The sequence below is a fragment of the Crocodylus porosus genome, unplaced genomic scaffold, assembly GCF_001723895.1.
Source record: "Crocodylus porosus isolate Cpor-Errol unplaced genomic scaffold, CroPor_comp1, whole genome shotgun sequence".
NCBI classification, from domain to species: Eukaryota; Metazoa; Chordata; order Crocodylia; family Crocodylidae; genus Crocodylus; species Crocodylus porosus.
Window position 1 is genome coordinate 161,185,963 of NW_017728906.1, and position 24,964 is coordinate 161,210,926.

At 42.5% G+C, this 24,964-nt stretch overlaps 1 long non-coding RNA gene across 1 annotated transcript; it reads left to right on the top strand.

Annotated features, from left to right (window-relative positions):
• Positions 1-14: 14 nt before the first annotated feature.
• LOC109306309 lies at positions 15-16,160 on the top strand. The gene is made up of 3 exons (XR_002099936.1): positions 15-25; positions 8,706-8,711; positions 15,917-16,160. It is a non-coding gene; the product is annotated as an uncharacterized LOC109306309 (long non-coding RNA).
• Positions 16,161-24,964: the final 8,804 nt, after the last annotated feature.

The following is a 24,964-nucleotide window of genomic DNA, read 5'->3' on the forward strand; positions in this document are numbered from 1 at the left end:
AAGTTTGAGCATTTCCCCTGCTTATGTAGCCACCTTTGCAAAAATTAAACATATTCAGCATTGGATAAAAACGGCCTTTTGGATATCTCTGAAATCATGTCTTTGAAGATCATGACATCAGGTCCCCAACCAAACTTCTTACCTACCAAACTGTTGTCATTCCTATCCTGTTGTACAGGTGTGAAACCTGAACAACATTTTGGAAACATCAGAAAGCTTGTGAACATTATTATCAGTGACATTTTCAGAAAATCCTCCATTTTAATTGGAAGGACAGAGGAATGAATGCCAGTGTTCTGGCTCAAGCAAATTGATGTTCATATGTCGCCAGCTTCATTAGATAGGACACATCATTAGAATGCCTGACAACTGGCTCCTGAAAAAGTTGTCCTCCCAACTTAGCCATGATGGTGGGCAAAATAATAGATTCAAAGACACCTTGAAGGCCAGTCTTCAAAAATGCAATATTAACATTGATACGTGGAAGATTTGAATGCTGAATTCCCCCAATGGTGCCATGATGTATAACAAGGTATTGATTATTTCATGCAAACTTCCCTCACTAGGGATAGATAAGAGATCTGGGACCTGATATTACCATATCTCACTCCTTACTCTTAGAACTGTTTGCCACATCTACAGTCAAACATGTGGATCTCGGATCAGCCTCCTTGGCTGTCTCTGAACTCACTGACAACTTGCCTATTTACTGAAAGATGGTCCTTCTCATATTGAGGAACTGGCAACAACAGTTACTCTCTCCATCTCTCCCTTTAGGCTTATAAAGCTATGGATGAACCAAATATTGTCCTCATGAAGTCATGGAACTGCTTCCTCATGCACTTGCTTCCTTAGGAACTAAGGCTAAAATTATGCTCACTGGTGTTCAGATTGGCACAGGGTTAGGAAAATAGCCTTTACAGCAGACACATCTCATTCCTGTAGTGATCAGCCACCAAGTCCAAAGACTATATTATTTATAGTCTCCCACAAATCCAGACACTATGTTCTAAATGGCTCAGCTCTTAGGAGTGACTGGCAGGCAGCTTTTCCTTCAAATAGAGAAACTTTCTTTCCTATAGCATTTCAGAAACGCTTAGAGTACATCAACTGCCATACCCCATTTCTGGTCCCTTTGAGCTGAGCTGCCCTGTCCTAGTCAGGGGCAAATTTCATTAAAAATCTATGTCTCTTCTCTCCTTCTCTCCGTTACATTGGAAAATAAAAAGCAAATGCTGTAGTATGAAGTTTGCAGATTACAAAAGTATTTCTCTCTTTCATGGACGGATGAAGGCAATAGAAGAAACCCAACAAATATTTTAGGGTTATTTTTTATGAAAAAGGAACACTGTCCATTAGAAAAGTATGTGGTGAGAGAGGTTAAAAAGTTATCACTGTCACCATTACTGGTCAAGACCTACAGAGACAGGATTGGTTTAGGTTCTGAGAAATCATCTTGATCTCCTCAAACAGACCTAAATTTTGAAATGTTAAAAAAAACTGTCAAGTAATAGTTTTGGCATTTAAATGCTGGATGGGTACAATTTAAAGCTCCTACTGAGATAAAGGAAAGAAGATCCTCTGAGACCTGTTACTAAATTTAAAAGCTCTTCATAGAGAATTAAGTCTGAAAAGTGAGTATCTGTCAATGTAGATGCTACTACTTAAATGCTGGGCAACTGATTCCTGAAACTGTTCTTTGAAGACCAGCCATATATATCAGTATATAAAATGGTATCTGACTACTCTTTTTTAATCTACTCATACGCAGTAAAAATACATTTCCACAGAAGCAGGCCATCAGTCAGTTGATAAAACAGATGTGAGATGACCATTTACTTGCACTTGTAAATTTACAAGTGCACTTTGCTCTTCCCTTATTTAAGTGAAAAGTGAGTTGTCTCAAACTCTGAACCCGATTTTGATTTCACTTCCACTAATTTAAGCAAATTCTTTGGAGACCAAGATTATGTTTCTGCACTGAAAGTAATGCAGTGGGGTTCCAGTTTAACTGTGGCCTCTGAGGACCACTGGAACATAAATATTAAAACACTATTGTATCTCCATTGCACTCAGAAACAGTACTTTAGATTGACAATAAGTGTGTGTTCAGAATCTAACCCACTACCATATAGTCTAGCACATAAACACATCCCCAAATATAATATATACCTTCTTTTTGAAAGGTATTGTGAAGAATTTTTTTTCCAGAGTTATGGTTGCAGATATCAAGGACAGCACCTAATCTTCTGCTGACTCACCCTCCCTTTCCTGCTTAACAAAACCCAAGCTGCTGCTGAAGACTGGTCTCCATGGGTGGATATATGATCTTTAAGGCTAGGGACAGACGTTCAAAAAGCTGGAGCCTGATTTGATTCAATCTTTACAGGTTAGTCTAACCTGATTAGAGTAAACCGATTTGCAACAGCACAGACATTCCTTGTGGACTGAGGAAATACAGGCACATGCCTGCAGTTGCTCAGGCCAGGAGCTGGAGGTGTGCTAGAGCAGCTCCTGACCTGAGCAACTACAGGCATGCCTTATAGAAGATGAGACTGGGATGCTGTTAAGATGTGTTACCATCATCACACTTTTTCATGACAACATAGCAGGAAACATCCTAAGCAATGCTTAAAAATAGATCCTTTCGTTATTAGAACTGGAATTAAGCAAAGATGTATGGCTGTGCCAACATTTTTTTTCTGTCTATATCACAGCTATTCCACATCCCACTACTGATAGGCTTCCATTCCATCCGGAATCAGCATCAGTAATGAATGGACAGGAATCTCATTAACATCAACTGGTTACATTTCAAATGTAAGACAACAAACACCTCAATTACTGGTCTTCAGTATGCTCATGATTATATCCTGTGTGGCTACTAAACTGAACACCTTCAGGTCACTCTTAATTGCTTCTGTGAAACATAAAATGCTTGGACTTATTGTTAATGTAATAATAAAAACCAATATGCTTCACCAGCCTACCCCAAACCAACCAGCTGCTCCTCTGCATATTACAATGAGAGGGCAATCCTTGGAGAAGTTTGAGCATTTCCCCTGCTTATGTAGCCACCTTTGCAAAAATTAAACATATTCAGCATTGGATAAAAACGGCCTTTTGGATATCTCTGAAATGATGTCTTTGACAATCATGACATCAGGTCCCAAACCAAATTTCTTACCTTGGCTGCAGGAAAGCTGTGGTGGGGGCAGTAGCCTTGGCTAAACTGGCCAGGAAGGGATTTAATTCCCTGCTCCCTGGCAGGGACCTGAGCCTGGGGTACTGGGCGCACCCCCCTTGCTGCTGCAGTGTCAGGACTAAGCATGGCCAGATGCCAACTGGTATGGCCCCTGAGGCAGCGAGGGCATGGAGGGGAGTTATTCCCCCTTCCAGCCCCACTACTCCCAATGGACTGCAGCTAGGTCTGCCCACTCTGATTGCCACTGCTGCTGCTTGCTCCCTCCTTGGGGCAAGTGGTAGAATAAGCCCCCTCCATCATGTGACGCCAGAGGAAAAGGGAATAACCCCCATCCCCAGCCCCACCTAAAGGGCCCTGCCAGCTGCTGTCTGGCCATGCCCCTGCCCGGCCACAGCAGCAGTGAGGGGGCAGGGCCCTTGATGGGGACACCAGACCCTGTCATAGTGTTGCGGAGCACAAGCCCCTTCCTGGTGGGGGGGCCCTGGTGCGTGGTTGGCAGAGCTACAGTGGACTGTGTGCAGCAGCACCAGGGCTTGGAAGGAGCCAGAGTCCCCCACAGCATGGCCGCTGCAGTCCGCAGCAGCTTTCCCTACCCTGCAGCATGCCCCCCCCACAAGGAAGGTTTTGCGGAAACCGTGACAGGAGCTGCTGCCCCCATCACGGTTTTTCATAGTTGTTTTAGGATTGTTAGGGTTGGAAAGGACCTCAATGGACCCCTTGCCCTGGGCAGGAAAGAGCGCTGGGGTCATATGACCCCAACCAGGTGCTTGTTCAGTCTCCTCTTAAAGATCCCAAAGGTGGGGGAGAGCACCACCTCCCTTGGAAGCCCATTCCAGATTCTGGGAACCCTTACCGTAAAGAAGTTCTTCCTTATGTCCGACATAAATCTGTTCTCTGTCAGTTTGTAGCCGTTGTTCCTGGTTATTCCAAGGGGTGCCCTGGTAAACAGAGTATCTTCAATTTCTTGCTGCTCCTCACGCCCAATGAATTTGTAAACAGCCACAAGATTCCCTCTCAGCCCTCTCTTGTGAAAACTGAAGAGATCCAGGTCTCTCAGTCTCTCCTTGTAGGGCCTTACCTGCAGGCCCCTAACCATATGGGTGCTCCTTCTCTGGACCTTCTCAAGGTTATCCACATCCCTCCTGAAGTGCAGCAGTCAGAACTGAACATAGTACTCCAACTGTGGCCAGTCCAATGCTGCATAGAGGGGAAGTATCACCTTACAGGACCTGTTCATGATGTACTTGCTAATGCATGATAGAGTGCAGTAGCTTTACTGATTATCACATTGACAGTTCACAGTCATCTTGGAGTCAATTCTGAGTCCACGATCTCTTTTTGCTACTGTTCTGCTGAGAAGGTCATCGCCTAGCCTATAGGTGTGTTGGTGATTCCTTCTCTGTAGATGCAGCACTTTGCACTTGGCTTTGTTGAACTGCATTCTATTCTTTTCTGCCCACTTTTCCAGCCGCTCCAGGTCCACCTAGATTCAATCCCTTCCTACTAGTGTGTTAACTTTACCCCATAATTTTGGGTCATCCGTGAATTTGGACAGAGTGCTCTCCACACCCTCATCCAAGTCGCTGATGAAGACATTGAATAGGAAGGTCCAAGGACCAAACCTTGGGGGACCCCACTGCCCACATCTTTCCAGGTCAATACCAACCCATCCACCACCACTCTCTGGGTGTGGCCCTTCAGCCAATTTGCCACCCACCTGACCATGTAATCATCTATGTCACAGTCACTCAGTTTATGAGAATAGGATGAGATACCGTATCGAAGGCCTTCTTAAAGTGTAAGTAGATGACATCTACCTCAACTCCTGCATCTAAACATCTTGTGACTTGGTCATAAAAAGAATCAAGGTTAGTCAGGCAGGATCTACCTGCTATGAAGCTTTGCTGGTTGCCCTTCAGCATTATTTTTCCTGATGGGCTCCCACAAATGGAATTAAAGTAGGGTGCTTTCTATCTCCAGGGAAAAAATCAGCTTCCCTGCTTTAATACACACACCCCAATTTTGGAAGACTGATTCTGGGAAGAAAGTACATGCAGTATATGAGAAAATATGGTAGTTAAAAACACTAAGGCTGTTAAGTTCATTTGCAATGAGTATTTTTTATGACCTCACCTGACTGACATAAACAGAAGAATATACCCTCGTGCTTTGTTGTAAACTGATAAAATAGACATTCCTCATTGCGCAGAAAAGTGGTGAAATATACCACATATGCACTAAGGAAAATAAAGATCTGTTTAAGAAATACATAACAGAATAAGCTAACAATAACCCTAAAAATATACTCCCCAAAAAAGATGTCTGCCTCCTGATTATCATAACAAGAGGCCTCTGGATCATTGTGAAGTCCCAAAACTAACCTAGTGTCAGTAGCAAGAAATTCCTCCTTCCACAAGCAGCTTGTAAGGAAGCTTTAACCCATTCCTTCTAGAGAAAGCCCCAACAATCATGATCCACTTCTTTCTCACTTCAAGGCTATAGAAGAAGTGCAACTTACAGTTCTCTTTATTTGTATCTGCAGGTTATTTAAAGGTCCTGCTTATGAAACAGCTGTCTCAAGTAGGAAGCACCACTATACACACATAATTGCTCTGCCCTTTCTACTAATTTCAAGTTTGATCCCCATTCAGTTCAGCTTGTGGAACAGGAATTAATTTACCCAAAATATTTAATCTAAACAGAAAGATCAAATTAAGGCCCCTGCCAGACATGCAGATAAAGGCACAATGGGATATGATGCACGATCCACGTGATCATGTTTCCTGCTATGCCACATCTGCATGACAGGTGGCGTGATGTGAGATCACACATCAAGTCCCATCATGCCTTACTGCTGACACAGGAGGAGCTCAGAGGACTGTGAGTTCCATCAGCTGATCCAGGATCTGATGAGATCTGAGGCATGGCTGGGAACCTGGTTCAGTTTTGAACTTCCAGCTGTGAGGGTGCATGGTGTGCCCCCATGGCTGGGAACCCTTATAAGCTGTCAGGGCTCCTAGCTCTGGAAGCACATGGTGCACCCCAGGGCTGCGAGCCCCATCAGTTAATGGATCTCCAAGTCACAGGGGCATGCCTCTCATTCAATTAATGGTGTGACAGGAACCAGCCACAAAATTATTACACATTTTTTGTAAAATAACTCTATGGTTTATATCTCATTTAATCACACTCTTAATTGACTGAATGCATGGCCAGGCAGGCCACAGCTTAAGACACAATTAATTGGTTAATCATGTTTTAAGTGTAACAGGGCTTAAAAAAACAAGTTAATCAAAAGACAACACAGCATTTTGATCTTTATTTAGCTACACTTCCTCTCCTAGTTCCATCTTAGACTTAGGATCCTCTTTCTCTTACTGGTAAAGGGCAATAAAAGGGAGACTCTTCTATACTCACCAGGTCTGCACATGAAGCCCCGAAGTAGAAACACTGTCTCCAGCAGCCTTCTTCATTATTCTATGAAGGATGCTTCCTCTGAGACATACCTTTCTCAGGTTCTGTTAGCTCTCTAGTGTCTGAACTACAAACACTATCTTTCTAGGTCCTCTAAAGAAGGGAAGCTCAGCCAGTTCCATCATAAACCACAGGCATAAATGGAGTTGGAGGCATATCCTTCTGGCTTAGCAGAACAACTCTGATGCATGGGGCAGCCACTACTTTTGTAACCATGTCAAAAGCAGCACCTAGGACTGCTGTCCTTGTCACCCCCCAAACCCCCAGGTACACTATTACTTTCATTTTCCTCATAGCCCACAATCCCACTATTAATTAATCTGAATCCATCATCTTTAGAGACAAATAACTAGACCTGTCTAGACCTAACACGCCTTAAAAGGTCAAGCTCACCTTAGATAAGAGGGACACATTTCTTTTCGTTATAGAAGATGAGGTATAGAATACCATAATCTCTCTGCTAAGGGCTCTGGCATTCTTCAAAGCTAGAAAAACATTAAGAGTTTTGCACAATTTATAACTTAAAAACCATGGTCCCAGCATGGCCAACAATTCCACCTTTCCCCAGGAAATTAGCAGGTCTTATAGAAAAGGATATTTGTGTCTTTTTGTGTGCATATTTTATACACACACACACACACCTTTGCAATAGCTTAAAAGGATTTCCCTCAAAATTAATTAGTAAAGCAGAGTTACTATCCCAAGAGGAGATTCTGCTTGCCAAGTGTTAGCCGAGTGACATTTTTTTACAGCACTATGCATCTAAAAACTATGCATTTAGTGCCAATATTAGATTGACTTTTAATGATAACAGCACTTAAAGACATCTTAGTAATTCACTTATTATGTACCATCATTAATGTACCAGCAACTTTAAATCTCTGTCCACAGAAACAGTGTTCATGTAGTCCTGTTAAGTCAGCACTTTTGCCTTTCACTTAAGCTGCAGTATTGTGCTCACTTAGTGAATCTAATGTCATATAATTTATTTTTGACTGCCTCATTTGTAAGTTGTGCCCCACCACTTTCAGAGGATGCATTTTGCCTTCCATCATGAAGATGTCCATCTTTATAAAGGAATAAATTAAGTCATTTCAATTAATTAAAATGACCAACCAATGCTGAACTTTAGGCTGTATTCTGAAAAGTAAGCAGAAGAGCAAATCGAAGAGTTGAAGGACTGCACTAGAGCTATTTAGCAGATAAAATACTAGCCTTATTTAGAACCATCAAAACTAATAAAGGTAAACACATCATTGAATTCCCCCACCCGTGCAATTAGAAATTGTTCCTTTGTCCTAGTAATGTGCAGCACAGTAACACATAGGCTAGGGACAGACATTCAAAAAGCCTAAGCCTAAATTGATTCAATCTTTGCAGGTTAGTCTAATCTGGCTAGGCTGAATCACTTTCTAACTGCACAGACATTCCAGAAATGCAGGCACATGCCTGCAGTGGCTCAGGCTGGAAGCGGGGGAGAGCTAGGGCAGCCCTCCCTTCCCTTGCACAGGTCTGAGCTGAGGAGGGCGTGGCCAGGCCCCGGCAGGATTTGGGAGGGGTTCCTCACCCCCTTGATAACAGAGCACTTATCAATTATGTAATCAGCATTTATCATCCCATCAGAAAACAAACAGCCTCTCTCATTAGTTCAAATTCTTCTGAAACAAAGAAGGACTGGAGGGACATTACCAGCTGAGCTGTTGATTAGCTCCAAAAGCCCTAAGCTGACACTGCTTTCTGCCACAGCACAAACCATATCCAGCATGTGGTCTGCAACCTAATGCTGAGGTGCCTGTGTAATGCAGAGGGGACATGGGATCCCTGCTTAGCAGGCAGTTGGAAGGGGAGGGGGAAAGCCGGAAAAAAGCAGGAGGAAACCAGACAGATGTTGCTGTGCCTTCAAGTCACTATCGGAGCTGCAGCCAGGGAGCAGAGGGCAGGAGCAGCCCAGCTGTGGAGCAGAGAGCCCCGCCCAGCCCGGAGAGCATGCCAGGATGCTGGGGGTGTCTGGCTTATCTTAAATCAGCAAGGGGTCTGAGACAGACATTGCATAAACTTGTTTGACCCAAATCAGTTAAGTCTGAAACTATATTCAACCAGGCTTATCTCAAATTAGTTTCAGCCATTTTCAAACCAGTTTATGTACACTGGACATTTGTTCTTTTACAGGTTTAAACCAGTTTCTGATCACTTAAACCTGTTTATATGTAATGCCTGTCCCTAGCCATATTAGTTCCTCAAAGCCTCTAGGCAGGAGTGAGGGGCTAAGGTAGCTAATCAAAAGTATAAAGATAAAAAATATGACTACATACTTTCCAAATGCAACTGCACAAATACAATTATTTTGTGAAAATGTGAGGTGGGAGAAGGAATGTAAAAGTCTTCTAAACAATCACCATGTGGTTTCCACATCTGTCTCTCTCCTCAATCAGGAAAGAAGAACCCAGGCATTTTTAAAACAGGAGTTCACATTTAAAGTCTTGCCAGATACAAGAAAGGGAAATGTTCTACAATTCCCTGAGCCTGCTTATTTCCTCCCACTCACTCTGCTTAAGAGAAATACTCTTTCCCCTCTGCCTGACAGAATCAAGCCTCAGTGATTTGTTGAGACATTCCTTATAAAGAAAAATCTGACATCCAGTCAACAAACAAAGATAATGCTACAGTGGCCAATTGTGCAATTCAAGCAGTGAATATTCGGTGTTTGAGTGACAGTTGTGTGAAACTGTGATCAAGAAACCCACTAGCTTTATACTCAGTGAAGTGTAACAAATAGCAAAGAAATTAGTAAAAAAAAAAAAAAAAAAATCACTGTTTTGTATAATTTGCAAACAAAAATATGCACCAGATTTGCTGAATAAATTTTTTTTAATGCTCATTTAGGAGGGTTGGAAAATGTGTCAGAACAGAGATTAGTATTTCTGCAAGGTAAAATCAAGGTAAAAAAAAAAAAAATGATTGATTGATTTGATTTCTGTCCTGCCCTCTCCCAAACTACTCAGGGTGGCTTACAATAATAACATCACAAAACTAGATAAAATAATAAAATACTTCCCCAAAGACTACCCAAATCTTAACTCCACCTGCTAAAAGCTTCCCCAGATGAAAGGTCTTACATGGCCTCCAGAGCCAGCTCAGGCTCTGGCAGACCTCAAGGGGAAGAGAGTTCCAGAGCTGAGGGGCCTTTCATGTGTTTTAGCTATGTAATCTTGATGTCATTGCTCTTGGCTCTTAGGGATCCTGACAGAGCATAAAGTTAGAAGATGGTCCTTTAGGTATGTAGGACCCAGGCTAGTTGTAGGTCAAGAGCAGCACCTTGAAATGTGCACAAGTTACAACATAGAACAAATATATTATTTTAATCTACGAAATATTAATTTGACATTGGTTTATCACCAAGGGGTTTTCCTGGCTTTGAAAAACAATCCAGCTGGTAAGTTTTAAGTATAAAATGCTTCAAATACATGTGTGTTAATGTCTAAGATTTAAAGACTGGGGGATTCAGAAAACACTTTGTATTAAACATTCACTAGCCTTTTAAACATGCTCATATCTAGATGCTGCCTGTTAGGTAACTCCCGGAATGGTGCATGGTAGCAGGGCTCAGAGAGTGTGCAAAATTCACCAGTGTGTTTCAGACTGGTTAATCCTCTAGAATGGTGTAATCAGTTTCTTCCAGTGCACCAACACCTTACCCAAAGTCTACTGAGTCCTCCCAGAGATGTCTGGGGTCTTTGTATTATGCCTTAGAAGGCTGAAATGGAAGGGATGACAGGCTGCAGCCTGTCTTTCTTAGGTAACATGAATGCATAGTAGTAGATGAAGTGAAGGTCTCTTGATTGTCCCTAGCTTTTGTGTGGGACATAAGCAAGCTATGGAGAGAGAAATACTTTTGTGGGCTCTCCCCTCCTATTCACCTCCCTAGCCTTCAGTTCACAAAACAACCAGGGAGAAACAATACCAATATTATATAACATTCCAACCTCATACTCAATGAAACTGGGAGAACCAGTCAACCCTCAAATATTATCAATCTCTCCACACATGTACTTACCAAAGCCAAAAAACCTGTCCTCTCTGAAGGCCTTAATTTCTGTCCAGACAAAAAAACCTAATAATATACTACAATGTGGAGAACTAGGACCATTTTTCCAATGCCTCCATCTCAAGGAAAATTCCACAACCAAAATGAATCCATTTCTAACACTTCCCCCTATGACAACATTGAGGAAAAGATAAACAAAAAATCAGACTGGACACCTCACAGTGGATGAAATTCAACCCTCAACTACTACACTGACTGCTTCAAAGAAAGAATGAACACTGAAATAATCAAAAACATCAACAACCATAACAATCGCTCTCTTTCAGAGAGAAGAGCCACTGAATCTCTCAGATCCAGCCACTAAATGGAATAAAACCAGCAGATAAAGGAGGAGCTATAGTTATCCTTACCTGTGAAGACTGAATAAAATAAACCAACAAAGAACTCTCTGACACCACCTACTATGAAAAACTAGAGGAAGATCCTGCTCCCCTTTTCCCCTTAAAACTCAAAACCACCATCAAATCATTTCCGTGTAAACTACAAAAAAAAACTACAGAACTTTCACCTAAAATCCACAAACAAGGGAATCCAGGCAGACCTAAATATCCAAACATGGAACCCTAACTGAGGAAATATCAGGTTTCATCAAAAGCATCCTAAAACCTCTTATCATGCAAAGAACAAGTTCTGTCCAAGATACAACAGACTTTTTATGAAAACTTAAAAACATAGACCATCTTCCCAGCTATACCCTCCTAGCCACTATGGATGTTACCAGCATATATACCAAATATCCCACCCCCAGATGGTATCCAAGTCTTCCTTACATATCTCCAAGAACAAGATTACAACTCAGCATATAGACCTAAAGATATTCGTGAACTTATACACTTCATCCTCACACACAACAACTTCACTTTCAATAACCAATACTTCCTATAGACCATGAGTACAGCTAGGGGCACCAAAATGACCCCACAATATGCCAACCTTTTTATGGGCCACCTGGAAGAAGAATTCCTCAAGAACTGCACCATCAAACCCACACTATATCTAAGATATATAGAGGATATCATCATTTGGGCCAAAAACCTGGAATCTCCAATTGATTTCCATCACAAATTTAATAATCATCACCCTTCTATCAGACTATCTCTGGAATACCCCAGCACCAACATTTCCTTTTTAGATATTATGGTCGATAGTCAGAATGGTGAAATACAAACCATCATATACAAGAAACCCACAGACCAACATACATATTTACATATAATGAGCAATCACCCTTAATGCACCAAGAAAGCTGTAATATACAGCCAAGCCCTCCGATACCATCAAATTTTCACTGAGGAGAACACTCATGATTGTCACCTCACAAATCTCAAAAGGGCTTTCACCCAACAAGAACATTCCTCCAGCAAGACAGATTACACATGGAGAATCGCTGCTCTACAAAAAGAAAATCCCCACGAATCACCCACCATTATTTATGGCATACAATCCTTCCCTGGAACCTATATGGAAAATCCTCAGTTACAACCAGCATTCCCTCTAAGCTGTGTGGCATGTGTGGCCGTTCAGGTGTGCCTGGCAGAGTTGCATGAGCGCACCTGCACAGCCGCGCACACCACACAGCTTAGAGAGAACGCTGGTTGCAACCCATACTAGAATAAGACCCAATTCTTAAAGAGATCGTTCCAGAACCACCCATCCTAGCCTTTAAACAGGTACCGAACCTCACCAACCTCATCACCAGAAGCAAACTTCCTATGGCCCAAAGCACACCGAATGGATCCAGACCATGCCGGGTCAAGAGATGTAAAACCTGCCAACACATCTCCACCACTCCCACAATCACTACACCACACAACAGAACCGTCACCGTGTGTACACATTTCTCACAAGACAACCACTCTCTAACCAAACTGTCAGTTTTAATCCTCATAGGGAATTTACAAAATACCTTTCATAGACAAGCCTATGAACTTCACTTCATAAATCTACTGGTTACAAAAAATCATGTCCTGCCTTTGAACCTGACTCCTCATGGAGGTGTTGCAGAATCCAAGCCACAGCATGGATTTGGATCTTATGCATTAGTTTGGGTGAGAGTTTGGTTGGTTGACTGTGGCTTCACGGGCACATTGTGGGGAGTGTTATGTGGCTTGGGACAAATTCAAATTTGGTATAACTTTTCTGAAATCAGTACTTACACTGAGGATGAATTTGACCAATTATCTTTTTTAATTTGTATAAATGCCACTTTAGTTTTAGCATTAGATGCTCTGTTAATCAATAAAAACAAGCAGTGGCATATGCATAGGGTCAGATGCTCAACTGATGTAAACCAACATATCTACTTCGGTAAAACAGCACTAGCTGAGAATGTGACCCAGAATATCTAGGCAAAATGACACAAATGCCTGCTCTTGAAAATTAGCTCAGCATGTCTTTTTTTTTCCTTCTCTAAGGGGCAGTGAGAGGCTTTGATCATGCCTACAGCTAGAAGAAAACTTTATAAATACCAGCAGTTCCCCCTCTTGACTTTCAGTACAACTGGTACAAAAAAGAGGTGCCCCTGGCAGTTAACACTTTGCAGGATTACATAGCATTAAAAAATATGACCTTTTTATCCTTCTCAACTTACATAAAGTGCTTGTAAAACATGTTGAGCATTGTTCCTTGAACTGCTGAATGGCGGAGAAGTTACAACTACTAAAAGTAAAAGGTACAGGTTAGGTAACTATTTCAACATAACTTTTTTCTACAGTATTTTCCCAGAGCAGCTGACATTTTATTTATTGTATTATTGAAACAGTGCAGCTTCTGCTCTCTTTACCTATGACATCAGCAGTGGGAAATAGGTTCTATGTGACAAATATGCTTAATTTTGTAAAAAGATAAACTCACGTGATATTTTTTACATAATATTCTCCTTTAATGCTGAAGTTGCAGCCTTGGCTATGCTCCCTCTTGTAGATGTTTGCCAGGAAGTTGTATTTAGAGTCAAAGCTAACTGCCAGACCTGAGATACCCTGGTCCTGAATAGGCTCCAACCAATGTCTTTAGCTATAGGCTGTTAGCAGACTTTCCAGGCATATATCTACAGGGATCCCAGAATTCAGCCAGCCTGGGGCTAGTGCAAGACTCAATAACTATCCCCATAGGTATCACCCCCTGTAGAACTCCCTGTGCTGGCTATTCCAATGTATACTTTATAACTTCAAGGACAAATGATAGATGAAGCAAATAATGCCCAGAATGCAAAGATGGCAATGTAAATCATATATACTTTATAGATAAAACTTTGCCTATGAAGACTGAGGTAAAAATGCATTGAGTACTTTAGCCTTTTCACATTATCTGGCACTAGATTGCCTCCTCCATGTAGTAAGGAACCCACACTTCCCTTAATCTTCTTGTTGCTGACATACTTGTAGAAACCCTTCTTGTTACCTTTCATGTCCCTTGCTAGCTGCAACTCCAGTTGCACTTCGACCTTCCTGACTTCATCCCTGCATGCCTCCACAATATACTTTTATACTCCTCCCTAGTCGTTTATGCAAGTTTCCACTTTTCGTAAGCTTCCCTTTTGTGTTTAGCTCACTGAAGAGTGCCCTGCTACACCATACTTCTGCCATACTTGCTAGTCTTCCTGAGCATCAGGATTGGTTTGTTCCTGTGCCCTCAGTAAGATAAGGTTTCTTTAAAATACAGCCAGCTCTCCTGGATGCCTCTCCCCCTCAGACAGGCCTCCCAAGACCATCAGTGCCCATCAGTTCCCTGTGTTGCACTTAGCGGGTTTTTAAACCTAGAGCTCTGAGAATTGACACAACACTCGGTTGATGAATAGCAGAAAGGCTTGTTTTAATAACTACCAACAAGCTACAAAATTAAATGACAGAAAAAGGCTCTTTCCCAACATAAAACAAGTTATTAGTCCTTGTATTACCTTAGCTGCAAAGAGGATGCAGGCAGAAAGCAGTTCTTCTACAGCCTCAAAGTGTGGATCCTTCACTTGTTGGCTGGGTGGCAGGATGGTTTCTTGGTCTTCCCTGGACCGCACACACCTTGCTGGCAGTTCTGTCTTGCTTTATACTGTTTAATTGTATAGCTTTAAAGCATTTGTCCTTGATGGTTGGCCAATTAGAGTCCCAACAAACAGGCAGGGGGTAAAGAGTGACCATCAAATCACAACTGTTAAATTGCCTGGCTCATGTTTTGGATTTGTCTAGGTGTGAAGTCTTTTGTTTTTCTCAGCCACTGCAATTAAAGGTCAATTACATGTGGTGGGTCTGGGTGGTCAAACAGGATGCTTGCAGGTGTTACTGGATCAGCCTTTAGGTATTTGTTTATCAATGGGGCAAATTTGCAATAGTTTGTACCCCGGTTGGTCTATTCACCAAACTCCAGACATGCACTAAATGGTTGAGACATTTGTAACACCTTAGACATTGGATGTCTGTTTTGAGAAATGCGAGCATGCCATATACACGGCATTCTTCCTGTACCTTTTACAGGTATCTCTTGAGGTGCATACTTAGTCTTTTGTTTTCTAGTCTTTTGTTTTCTTTAGCTGCTAAGTCAGTTGAAATGCATATGTAGTTTCTTTGCCTTCACTGGCTATACTGGCCCAGCCTGTTCTTAGGTACACATGTGTGATGAACACATTGTCTCTACCAGCAATTTAACCATTGCTTTTCATTATTTTATGGAATGGGTCTGGTACTGGGTACTGCTAGCACTCCACTGTCTCGATGCCTAATGGGTAGGAAGCCATTACTGGACTTTGATTTTCTTGTGGCAGTCTTGTTACACAATCACAATCTAGTCTTGCCCCAGCCACTGTCTTACATTTTTGTCCAAGATACACTGTCCAAGCTTTCACAGTTCTCATATACAGTACCCTGGGTAAGTCAAAGTCTGCTTTTCTAAAGTCCAGGGTCCTTGCTTTGCTGATCTCCTTCCTTCTTTTCCTCAGTATCCTGAACTCAATCATCTCCTGGTCACTGCTATCCAAGTTGCCATCCATCAGGAATCCTCTGTTACATGACTACACTTGTCAACCTCAAAGCCCATATTAGGAGTTTACTTTTCTTATAGCCCACATGAAGTACAAGCTAGAAAATATGGTTTCTTACAGCTCTGGCAACAGGCTTTATCACACCCATGGTATTACCAAGACAAAGTCCGTGAGTGCTGCTTTGCAGACATTGGGCCCATATATAGGGTACTGACTCCTTTTGCAGACTTTGGAGCCTCTCCCTTTGATTTGCACATTTTTGCGAACCGGTTCGCTCCAGAGCATTTATAATAAGTTTCTCCAAAAGCTGGGCAGGATCCAGGCTTGTGTGTGTTTCCACACCGTTTGCAAACTTTACCCGTTGCAGCTTGATGGCCCTCCTGTGGAGCAAACTTCATTGGCGGTTGGCTTTGCTTTTGTCAGCTGTATGCAAGCTTGCTTCTGCAGACATAAAATGAGCCTGAGCACTTGTGAGAGCCTTTGCTCTGAAGATATCTACATCCTGTGCTAGGGTGAGGGAGGAGTTTTCCAGAAGCCTTTCCCTGTGTTTGCAGTCAGTTATGCTGAAAACAATTTTGTCCGTCAACATAACATCTGCAGCAGATCCAAATTCACAATACTGTGCTCTACTTCTGAGCTTTGTAACAAAATCAACTATGCCTGCAGACTCACTCTAAGTTGCCAGAACAAATAACTTTCAAAAACAGGGGTTTTTCTGGGTTCCCAGTAGCTCTTGAATGCTGCAAGCACCTGTGGGGTTTTGTTACCAGGATCTGCAAACACCCCTTGCATATTGTTGTAAATTTCTAGGGCTTTATTCCCAACGCAGTGAAGCATGACTGCAATTTTATAACCCTCTGCCTCTTGCTCGGCCTTTGTGACTGCAAGGTGTAATCGCAGCTACTGTTCCCACCTGCTCCAGTTCTCCCCAAGATTTCCAGTGAAGGACAATGCTGGTGGAGGGTTGAAATGCTCCAGTTTTTTTTTCTTTTGATTGAAATCTGTAACTCCAGCTTCTCCCCGTGCTTGAGTGGAGGAGGGGTGTTCAGCCAGAGCAGCAGTAGGAGCCCCCTCCAGGAGCTGTGCCTCCATCCCATGACCTCCCACCCCTGGCTGTGCAGCACTTGCCCCTGCCCCCTCCCTCACCGTGGAAGCATTGATGTACCCCCGCTACACCCCTTCCCTCCCTCCTGTCCTTCCAACTGACTAGCTGGAGGCAGCTCTCCACGCTGCCAGCTGTGCTCCATGTTGCAGTAAGTTTACGGGAAAGGATGATTCTCTAACATGGCTGCGGGGACACCCATTTGGTAGGTTGGACACCTGGATTACCACCCCGATCCAGTAATTATTATAATGCACAAAATAAAAATTACAATGCACAAACTAAAATATTGTCTACAAGAGGGATCAGAGGACTGCCCCCACCCCACCCCACCCCATGCGCGCACACACACACACACACACACACACACTCACACAACAGAGTGCTCTATAGCCTGGTGGTTAGGACACTTCCTGGGAAGTGAGAGACCTGGGTTTGGATCGCCTTAGGAAGGAATAGAACCCAAGTCCTTTTACAGGTTAAGTTAATAGTGTCATTTCCCTACATGTATAAGGAAGCGGTAAGAGGGGGGCAATTCTTCCACAGAATTTTTGGGACTCTAGTCCCCACTTACGTTTTTTCTAACCAATGTAGATAATTCAACCCAAATTCACAAATACTTTCAGGATAGCCAAAGCTGCATTCTTTATTTATTTATTCATTCATTGCTGGGAGCGGTATATATTTTAAAACAGAATTATCAGCTTCTACTCGAAAGGCAGATTTGGCATCTTGTGGAACAGAGACAATGAACTTTCCCTATCAGAAAAAAATAAAATACCTTGTACTGTGACCTGTAAATGACCTTCAGGCACTTCCTCTCTTCTGTTCTTTCACACTGCCACTTCAGCCATTTGTCTTCATTTGCAAACCTCCTTTTGCCTGGAGAATTTTTTCTTGTGGAGACCACATTTTCCCAGCTTCTTTGGAAAGTTGCACTGTTAACAATGGTGGAAGAAAAAGAAACATTTTAGCAGAAGACTAGTTGAACAGTAGGGGGTCTTGGAGGAGAATAAGGGAGGTAATTTTGCTTCTGGGAGGCCTGGCATTGTATGATATGAGTACTGTATCAGCTTTTGGAGTGCATCCATATAATTAGGAAAATAGGTCACCAGAGCACTGGTGGCTGCATCTTTTCTCATGGTATAAGTGCTATAATTATATAGAATATAATGCTACATAATGCATTTTATATTCTTTATTCTTACTTATATTTGACAAGGTTGCTCTAAATGCTAGTGCTATAGTGACCTAGTGCCCTAATTACTGTAGCTTTTCAAAGTCTGTACCTAAAAGAAGCAGTGTTCTGAATTTAGTTCCTGGTTCATAATCCTCTCTTTTATCACAAATAGACTGTTGTAGTCCAAGAATTGAATGATTATCTCTGTTCAACTGCAGCATATATTTTGAAATATCCTTATATCACAACAATCTAGAAGATACAGCAATAAAAACATTGTTTCTGGTTCACATACTTATACTAGATATATCCAGCCCTGTGGCATTGTCAGGAAAAGAGTTGTTTTTGGTTTTTGGTTTTATTCCTATGGTTAAATAATAAAAACAAATCCAGCTTTCTTTACAAATACACCACAGACATGACTAACAAGACTACTTTACTACCCTTGTTGATTTTAGTTGGTTATGCTATTAACATTTGATTCTCAAGCATACAGAAGAAGATATAACAGTACATAAAGACACATGTTATGTGACAGAAATATTAATCCCTGGTAACCATCATCTTTGTCAAATGATGAAGGGCAAGAAACAACAGTCTTTTAGCAGCATTCCTGTGTGTGTCACATTTATTACAAATTACATCACATTATTCCATAAAGAGCTGTGGAAATATTTATAGCAAATACAGATCATTTTTGCATGATAACTATAACTGGAGTTGACTTTAAGGTTTATTTTCTAGTGTATTTTTTTGAACAATAGATCTAATACTTTTTAAACACAAATGTTTTTTAATTAGCTACAGTAATTTTTAAATCACTTGACAATAATTTTAATTATTACCATGCAAATTACATTAATTATCCATGAGCTGTATTTGAAACTCAAACAATGCTTCCTGTTTAAAATACAATTTGTTGGTTAACTTTAAAAAATGTATTTTGATATGTAGGATTCATGCTTTATTAACCCAAGAGAAATTCACAAATTCATGAAATAACATCTGAAGAAGGGAAGGTTTCTTCATTAATAAAAGTAATTATTGAGTTATCCAGCTGTGTGACCAGGCAGCCTACTACTCCTAGAAGGGCCTCCTGGCATGTAAATGTAACATGCTAATTGGCATGTACAAGGCAGGAGTTCTTTTTTTCATTGTATTCCATTGATGAGCAGGTCTATTTTAAAATACATACTTTGAAATAAAATAAAAGCTGAGCCAAACAAGAAAAGAAAATAGACTAAGGCAGTGATTCCTTTCAAGGGTGCTGCAGGTGCCAAGTAATATTAGCACTGTTAGGCATGCAAACATGATTCACAAGATAAAGGCAGATATTTCTAATAGGACTTCACAGTGTTAAAAAATATTCTGATCTATTGTGGTATTTTTGAGTTCTTTGCAACAGAAGAATCACTCTATTTTAATGTAGTTAAAAATTAGTGAAAATTAAGAGCTGACATTTTCTGAGGACTGCCTTGAGTCTAAGAAAGAGTGACTTTAGCCCAAAAAAGTTGAGATTCACTAGACTAGTGTAGAGCACTCACCCAAGAAGCAAGAGACCCGGGGTCAATTTTCTCTTCTAGAGGGAATTCAAACACAGAAGGAGGTGATACATGTTTCAGCCTCCACAGCTATGCTACAGCCTCAACAGCCATGCATCAAGATCCATTAGAGGAGTGAAAGAGGAAGAAAACCCCATGACCTAGAGCAGGTACAGACATTATAGTTTTATCAGTGTAAGTGATCAGAAACCGGTGTCTACTGTTAGAAAAACAAGATGACCCATGAGAAGCAGATGACCCTTGAGAAGCATATGACCTTTCCCTAAGCTTAAAGATAGCCTTTTGCTGACAGTAAGCAAACTTGTTCTGTGTATTTTGTAACTTTGTAACAGCAAGCAAGAAAAAACCCCCCCAAAGCTAGTGGAAATTCCCCAAAGATACGCACGCATATATGGCTTATGCCTATGTATACCTGTATTTGCACATGTATGACCTGTTAGTGTAAAAGGTGTTACCGAACTCAGATCGGGGGAACTCTTTGTCTACTAGGCACTAAGTAACCCCTCTGCAGAGAAATAAATAATCTTGCCGACACTCCCTCATTCTCTGCTTAATTGATTGTGGCTAGGAACGAGCCAATAGACGAGACGTGGCCAGTGCTCCTTGGTGTATGAGCACACCCTTCGGTGTATGGGTGGTACACAGTAGCTGGCCAATTTCCCCAACAATACCCATAACAGAACAGAAGTGCAGCACACACAGATGCTTAAAAAATAGTGGAACCCAAAAGATTTGCCCCCACCACCAAAGGGCGAATGTGTGTTCTGTTCACTACCAATCAAAACTAGACCACTTCAAGAAAACCATGTAATTTAAATCAATTCCACCTTTTGAATGTCTATACCTAGCCCTAGAGACCAGTAGTTAAGGAATTTACTTGTCAGGGAAAGTTCCAGTTCCAGTCCCTACTCCCCAAATTTTCTGTATTTTGCATTAAAAAGTCAAAGGAAGATCCAGCAGGGACCAAAACCAAGGCGTTCCCTTTCTTAGGTCTATGCCCTGACTATTAAGCTACAGAGTTATTCATGCTCTCTGTCTTTCTCCATTTTCCTTGCCCTGGTCCAGTGACTTCTGAATTATTTTTTGCCCAGTGACCAACTTCAGGAGGGACAGAGATGCTGTATCCTATACCTATTCTGATGTTTCAGGTATTTTCCTGACAGGCCTCTCAAACAGAGAAGAGAATTGAATCCCTTATTCCTGGGTGAGTGCTTTAACCACGAGCCTATTGTATAAAAGAGAGATACTGTTGCCCCTGCATTTTAAAAGATAATCCCTTAATCAAGTTAATCAGGGCAAAGATCATGAGTACCCACCTTCATGAGAGGGTTCAGGGCTGCCAATAAATGGACAAAGGAAGCAACCTGATGGGTAGACTGTTAGACGACTTCATCTTCAGTGTTTCCCCATCAGTTGGCTCTAGACTGCTCTCTAGTACACGTGGTGATTATCTTGGATCCCAGTGTAATGTCTCACTATGTACTCTACAAGTGTCAATATGGTGGACAGGTGCTCAATTTTTAGATGCCCAATTCCTGTATTTGGCCTGGTTCCTAGCCTTTTACAATTAGACTTCCCATTATTCTTCAAAAATAATGGCATAAAGGGCTAAGATTTAAGCATTTAGGCATGTGATAATGCATATAAGTACAAAGTGGAATGTTCTAAAGCAATTAATGGTCTAATTCATATTTCACTAGGCACCTGCCATATTTACCCAAATACAAGATGACCCTGAATGTAAGACAATCCCTCAGTAAATAGATTCTACACATGGCCACTTAATATATTTATTATAATTTTCCATGTAGGAAATCTAATTATTGGAGAATCATCTTAAATCCATCCCCCTCACTATTGCAGGTGGTAGCAGGAGAGGAGATGAGGAGGGCAATAAAGGGGCAGGTAGTGGGGGGTGCTGGAGGCAGGTGATAGGGGTAGGTAGTATGGAGGCAGTGGGACAGGCAGAGAGAGAGGCAGGCAGTTTTCCCCCTGCTGCCAGTCGTTGTCTTTCTCTGCACCCCACACCCCACTTCCCCACATTGGGCATTTTTACACATGCTTAAGGATATGTATGTGTGTGTGGGGGGGTTAATTAGCAAACACTTCCAATTAAAACCACCTGAGTGGCATGTGTGTCAACATCCCTTCTGCTGAAAAATGGTGGCAGGATGCTTTGAACTATCTCATTGAATGATCTTTAGTTTAAAGCACTCTGCTGCCATTTTTCAATGTGGGGATGTTAATGTGGGCCTGGAGTGCATTTATTTCTATGCTCCAGCAGACTTGATAAATTGAGTCTGTTCTGATGTGCTGGATTTCCAGCACGTCAGAGCCAGCTCCCTGCACATGTATAGGAGACCATTGTACCTACCCTCCCCTCCCCCCCACCCCCAACACAGCCTCAAGCTACCCTGATTCCCCCTTCCCATTTCTGCCTCCTTCTCCCTCCACATCACTTCTGCCACCTGCAGCCTCAGGTCCCCACTTCCTTCCATCTCCCCCTGCCCCTGAAATCTTTCCCCCCGCTACCTACCCCTCCCTCCCCCTTACCTTTGCTCCACACCAGCAGGTTCCATCTCTGCTGCAGCCTGGGGAACAGAGCATGGCTCCAGCCCAGCCCCATAGCAGCAGCTATGGATCTGGTGCTGCTGTTCCAGCCCAGCCCCATAGCAGGCCAGTTCCCCACTGCTGCTTCTCCAGAGCCAGGCTGGAGCCATGCTCTGTGCCCCAGGCTGTAGGAGAGATGGAGCCTGCTGGCATGGACCAAAGGTAAGGAGAAGTGTGGCGGAGAGAGGGAGAAGTAGTGTGGGTGAGGGAGGAGACGATCCAGATCCAGCCCTGCCCAGTCCTAGCCCCAGCCCCTGGCCCTGGCTCTGGCTCTGCCATAGCCACGGCAGCTGCCTTCCTGATCCCCACTGCCCACTGGATCATATTTGGTTGTAAGACAAGGGGCTTTTTCCCCCATGTTAAGTGGGGGGGGGCACCTTGGCTTCTTATTAAGTAAATATGGTATTTGCATCTTTAGATGCATCTCATAATTTTTTAGAAAATCTGTCATAACAGCCCAAGATGACTATCACAGCTGTAGCATACCACTGGGCACTATTCAACACTGCAGAGAAAGAAACCATAAGACCTAACCGCTCTCTTTCATTCATGTAAATCAGGTTCAACTTCCATTCAGTCAATGGAGCTACCCCAGCTGAGATTAGTGTATGAAGAAGCCTGTTAAATTAATACTAGCATTATAGTGCCAAGCCTCTTCAAGTGCCTTGGCAATTCTCAGTCTTAGAGGCAGTTCTCTCTTTCTTACAGCCCATTGCTCTTCATGTAAGTCATCTCTTAGCTTGCAACCAAGAACTAGCCTGGAGCAAATAAGGAAAATTCCCTGCTTGCTGAAATTCTATTTCCCAGGTCTCACACCTGAGTAAACAAGCTGCAGGAAAACCATTTGTCATAACCGAGCATATCACAATGTAAATATTATATAATGGATGTAAAGATCCCTTGAGTGCACCCTTGTAAATAAAATTCTAGCAAGTTTACAAAACAAAATTAATACGTTTCCTGCATATTACATGGATGGTATGGAAGTCATCAATCCATAGGGGTAATTTTCAGACAAACATCAAAGCCATAGATCAAATGTGAAACCTTACTGCACATGAAAAGGAAATTGCCTTTCCCGTGATATACTGGTTATTGACTTTGAATAAGGTAGAAGGCAGTCAAGGATAAGATTTCCTATGTTATTTATAGGAGGGGTTTACGACTGTATTTTGCATAGTTCTCACCATAGTTAGACCTCTGTTTCAGCACCAGCCTCTATACCTTAAAGGGCAGTTTTTCATCATAGGCCTAGCCTTACATAACCTGCTTAAGAAACTCTGCAGCTGTGCTCTAGCATTCATGAATTACTTCCAAGGTCATCTTTAACTAGTGAAAATATTTCTTAGACCATGCTTCCAACTATTATATAGTATCTCTTTATACTAAAATAAAATGTACTATGCTCCAGATCATTATATAGATTAAACTGAAATCTGAAAGGACTACCTCTTGACTGTTACAGATTTAGGTCAAGCCTATCTATGAAAGTAAGCAATTTAAATGTTGGGAAAAAAGCATAAACCTATTGAAAAATAAATTGAAGATACCAAAACTGCATATTTCAGATCTCTCTTGTAGCAAACTGGAGTACAATCACAGCAAAATGGGGATAATAAGAAAAATGGCCATGTCTGGGTCATAGCAAGGTTTCTTGGTGAAGAAATGTTTATAATACTATTCCATGGCAATGGTGTTTACTTACTATAACTTACTGAAATGCAACCTGCTCAGCAGCCAGGAAATAAATAATAGCTTTTTTATTTATATTAATATCTTGGAGGTCTAATACAGCATTTCTCAACCCATGGGTCGCACCCCAAAAGTGGGTTGCAAGAACATATGAAAGGGTTGCAAACAGATTTTTAAAATGGATTCTCCTTTAAAGGAGAGAGACATGGGAGACTACACGTTTCTTCTTGCAGGTTGGTGCTAGAGTTCCCAGCCTGCAAGGGGCTGCTTGGGGCTGGGGGGAATGAGAGGAGGGTAAATCAGACAGGGGATGCCACGTGAATGTGTATACGCACACATGCATGTAGTAGCCAGGCAGCGTGGAGAGCAGCTCTTGCAGCTCCCCACAGGTAACTCTATGGGGCTGGGGGGCATGGAAGCATGGGGGGCACAGGTGGATGGGGGGGCACATTTAGCCTCAGATTTGTGTGCCCACAGCAGGCACAGGGCTGCAGCCTGGCTGGACTGGCATAGGCAGGACTCACCTTCACAGCCCAGCAAGGGGGATCTTATGCAAGAGGGCAGTGCCCCAGTGCCAGCCACACTGACAGCAACATAAGTAACATGGGGGAGGGGCCACACTGCCCTCAACTCCTTCTGCCGCCAGCCACTCATCTTCTACCCCACTGCCATTGCCCAGCTGCCACCTCTCCTCTCAGGCTGCAGCTCTACCCCTGAGGGCATGTTGGGGGCAGGCAGTGCAGGCAGCCTGAGGAGAGCAGTGGTGGCAGCTGGGCCATGGAGGCAGGGTAGAGCCGCAGCCCAGTGCATGAGCAGCTAGCAGTAAGAGGAAGTGACGGTAGCATGACCCTCCCCCCATCCATTACTTTTTGCATTGCTGGAGGCACAGCTGGTGCAGGGGTCTCAGCAGTGGTAGGAGCAACAAGTCTCATCGCCTTACTTTGCCCTCCCCATTGGGTTCTGCCTACTGGGCCGCAAAGGTGGCTTCTGCCTATGCCAGTCACGCCAGGCTGCAGCCCCAGATCTGTTGTGGGTGCACAAATATGGGGGGGGTACATGCCCCCCCAT